Source organism: Bactrocera latifrons, unplaced genomic scaffold (assembly GCF_001853355.1).
Source record: "Bactrocera latifrons isolate USDA-ARS-PBARC rearing strain unplaced genomic scaffold, ASM185335v1 scaffold_1022, whole genome shotgun sequence".
NCBI lineage: Eukaryota > Metazoa > Arthropoda > Insecta > Diptera > Tephritidae > Bactrocera > Bactrocera latifrons.
Window position 1 is genome coordinate 60579 of NW_017534434.1, and position 4614 is coordinate 65192.

Here is a 4614-nt window from a genome sequence, read left to right on the forward strand (position 1 = left end):
GATCTACTAGCACTGCTCTGTACCAGTTGACCTCTGAAATAGAGAGTTCAATGGAGCATGGGGAGGTGATGCTCTGCGCGTTCCTAGACATCGAAGGAGCCTTTGACAACACGTCCCACAAGAGTGTAGCAAGGGCACTGGAGAAAAGGAATGTGGCGGCACCGGTGCTTAGATGGATAGATGCCGTACTGCGCTCAAGGGTTGCTGAGACCACAGTAGCTGATAGCAGTATTCGTCTCGGCACAACAAGAGGCTGTCCGCAGGGGGGTGTGTTATCACCCCTGCTATGGAGTCTTGTTGTGGACGAACTACTAGCACTGCTAACAGACAATGGAATCCAATGCCAAAGGTACGGAAAAGGAAAAATAGTGTCATACCGGAGGATGGAGAAGATAGGGATAAGGAAGAGGTTTAAGGTCACCCTCGGCAGCAAAGAGGAGTGGAACGACTCCAACYTCGAGCGGTTGTTGAGGAACAGTACTATAAGGTGGTACACAGATGGCTCCAAAATGTCGGAGGGAATTGGCGCAGATTGTGGGCCCACGCACTAGGCTCCCAGTATCCATGGGGGAGTTCYCGAGCATTTTCCAGGCAGAGGTGTATGCTATAAGCCGGTGCTTAGAAATAAACCTCCATCGCAACTATCGCAATGAGCGTATAGCTTTTCTAAGCGATAGTCAAGCGGCGCTGAAGGCGATCTCCTCTTACGAGATCAGGTCGCTTCTGGTGCAGGAGTGTAGGGAGAGGAACTGTTTATTCACATTTTTCACTTTAAATTAATTAATTTACACTATAAACTTTTAAATAAATCCACATTTTACACCTTTAGTAGGTTTATTACCTAAAAAATCTTTATTTTAAAAATTACATTTTACTCTCGTTTGAACTTCATTTGTTTACTAAAAATTACGACGAAATGGAGCGCTGCCATGTGATGATAAGGCAATTCGCTGAAATTCCTCTTTTTCGCAAAAATTTCTCTATTCATGCATATGGATATTTTCTTTTTTAAATTTATTAAGCAAATATGTAATATTATATATACATATGCATAAGTAATATTATATAATAATATTACGTAATAAAGTGTAAAGTATACAGTATACAGTACAGTACGAAAACTCAAATTTTGTTTCAATATGAGTGCATGATAACCAACAAATATAACCACTTTANTGTTTCAATATGAGTGCATGATAACCAACAAATATAACCACTTTAACCACATTATAACAAAAACTCAATATATTTTTTTATTTTTAACGCAGAAAGGAGTACTRYRCGAAAGTACTTGAGCCACCCCGGGTATTCGCTCGGCCAGAGTTATTTTTTTAAAGCGCGGCCGAAGACCGCCAACGCAGAAAAGAGTACTGCACGAAAGTACTTGAGACACCCCGGGTATTCGCTCGGCCAGAGTTATTTTTTTAAAGCGCRGCCGAAGGCCGCCAACGCAGAAAGGAGTACTGCACGAAAGTACTTGAGCCACCCCGGGTATTCGCTCGGCCRGAGTTATTTTTTTAAAGTGCGGCCGAAGGCCGCCAACGCAGAAAAGAGTACTGCATGAAAGTACTTGAGTATACTTTACACTTTTTTACGTAATATTATTATATAATATTACTTATGCATATGTATATACAATATTACTAATACATGTATATAATATTACTTATTTGCTTAATAAATTTCTTCTTTATAGTTTTTTATAGTTAATAGAGAAAAAAGAAACACTYGAAAGTACAAACACAGAAAACGCTGTGAAACGCTGAAAAATCTTTCACTTTTGTTTTTGAAGGTGTGGCAAGGCTGGTTTTCCTCGTAAATATAAACACTCTAAACTTGTCAGCCATAAATTTGATAAGTAATTTTTAAATGACTAAATTTAGCAGAAAAATTACAAAATAAATGTGAAATGTGAGCTTATTTTAAAGCTCAGAGTGTATATTTAAATATACATAAAAAAAACTTGAAAAATATTAGTGAAACATAGTGAAATAACATGTGTTCGCAGTGCAAATTTTTGAAATTTTAAACATGAATATTTTAGAAAATATTAGTAATTTTTATCTAATTTTTGGATATTCCTACTCTGGAGAAGCTCCCCTATCCGTACATACCCCATTTCTATGGAAATTTTGTTTTTTTACCCCTCCGCCAAAGTAATCGGAATCGTGCCATTTTTTTTGAAGCGCGGCCGAAGGCCGCCAGTGGCGAAAATAGTTCGACACAAAAGAATTATGATCACCACGGTGTTGGACCGACCAGGGTTATTTTTTTTTGAACCGCGGCCGAAGGTCGCCAGTGCAAAAAGTAGTTCGACACAAGAGAACTATGAACACCCCGGTGTTGGACCGACAAGGATTCTTTTTTTGTTTGAAGCGCAGCCGAAGGCCGCAAGTGCAAAAAGTAGTTCGACCCAAAAAAAATATGAACAAAACAAAATATGTGGCAACACTAGTATTTGTCATGACATGTAAATAAAAATATAAAAATAAAAAATTGCATATAAAATTGAGGAACTTTAAATACAAATAACTCGTAAACGGTAAGTCTGAGAAGGGTATATGTGTATACATTTTTCAATCAGGAGATTATCCTCTTTCAGATTATACCCTTAAATCGCGGCGTCAAAAGAATCGTAATCGTGCCTAAAATTTGCTCAAAATTAAAAAAAAAAAACAGAAATTATGTTTATGTATGCTTACGTACACAGATGAAGAGTTTTTGCTGGTGTTCTTTCCAATTGGAGTTGTCGACGCAAGCAAAGTGAAAACTTTACAATTTATCAGACTGCAAAAATTAACTAAAGTTGTCAATGTTTATGAAGATAAATTTTCATAAATCGATTTTGCTTCTCAATTCTTTTCGTGACGCTACACAAGAACACTTTTAAATGAGAACCATTTTTTACAAATTGCACATTTTTTGTTTTATTTTATATTCTTTTTACACTTTTCTGTTATGTACTGATTGGTCGTTGGTTAATTACTATTTATTAATTCCACTATTCAAATTTATTAGAGTATCCGCTGTATATAAAATAAATAGGTTGTTTGCGTGTCCTAAATTGCATTCCTCTACATTTTTTTTTCAATAGCACAATATTTAATATGTGTATATGTATATGCAACACAATCTCTTATGCATGTAGATAAAATAATGGAACGAGTTACATTTTTACTCAATCAAAAGCACATAACTATCAAAAAATATTTAACTTTCTAATACATGTATCAGCCTTTCATATTAGATTCTATAATTTTTAATAATTCTCACCTATACTTTTTTAATGGTACTTTAATTGTCATTCGCGCACTTCGTCTTTTGCCAATCACTCAAAAAATATAGATAAAGAGTTGGGAACAAGTATTTACGTCTTCTACACACGGGTTCATCATATGGTTGGCTGTTGTTCGCAAAATTTAGTTGTTATTCAACACTAATAGAGTGTTTTCACTTCTTCATATATTCAAGCCTTGTATACATAATAAGGTTTATCGATTTTTAACTTAAAGCTCTGTTCTCGTGGAATCACAAAAATCACCACCCATACTATTGAGATGTTTTGTGATTTGTGAGGTTTCCGTACCCTGAGGTGATTTCAAAAGCCCAAATGCCTCACAAATTTGTGATGTATGAAAGCAAAGCTCAAAATGCAAAATCGGTTGTGGTTGTTTAACAAATTTCAATATTTTTAATGAATTTTAGAATTATTTTAGTGAAATAGAATGGAGGAAGTATTCTCCCAAAGGTTATGTAAATAATTCTGACAAGATTCTATTTGCAAATAAAATAAAAAAAATTTTTATATTTGAATCATACCCAGTAATGCTCCAGCTGTTCCTAAGTCATTCTTTCACATTTCGAAATCCGTAAAATAATTTAAAATATTATATGTGCACCAAATGCAAAGTTACTTACTTTTCTTGATTGCCTATTTATTTATATTGTCTGGTTTGTTTTTGCGAAACAGCTGGTTCTCAACAATTTGCTTTTCTACTCATAGGTGAGTTTTTTGTGCTTATTTCTTGTGAGGTTTCACCGATGACACTCACAGTCTATCGTATTTTATCAATGAATTTGGCATAAAGATTTATTTTTTTAATAAACACTTAAATATAAGCAGTAGGAAAGAAGAATATTTTGAAAATATCATATGTACATATCTATTACATAAAACTCTTAAGGCCTTCAAAAATATTATCTGCATATGTTGAAATTTCGGATCAATTGAAAATATTTAACTGAATAACATAATACTGTAAAGCATTTGAATATATAGATATAAAAGAATTAGAATATATCGTCATCTAAAATATAAAATAACGTATGATCAAAAAATTCGAAATTGAGTGTTTCATTGAGTACGACCCACTACTTCAAGTTACATATATATATGTACATATCTACACCATTTTAAGGTTCTGTTATCAGATATAACACAGTTTTAACCAATATTTAAATTTTGTTTAACTCATGTTCTGTAAATTTAAGAAAATGCTGTTACGTTATTTTACACTTTAGGTGACGATATGTATGTTTTTTTAAATAATAAGTTTTTATGATTTATGTCTAATATTCAAAGATTTCAATGATATGTTTTGGCAAAAGTTTATA

General features: G+C 33.7%; 1 protein-coding gene across 2 annotated transcripts in view; it reads right to left on the reverse strand.

The window, feature by feature from the left end:
- LOC108968174 (probable phospholipid-transporting ATPase VD) overlaps positions 1 to 3403 on the reverse strand; it is a 55010-nt gene extending 51607 nt beyond the window's left edge. Inside the window, exon 1 of one of the 2 annotated variants that reach the window (XM_018932000.1) lies at positions 3274 to 3403. The gene's annotated coding sequence lies outside the window, so the exon portion shown is untranslated. The other variant, XM_018931990.1, reaches the window with a different exon arrangement.
- Between the last annotated feature and the right edge of the window lie 1211 nt (positions 3404 to 4614).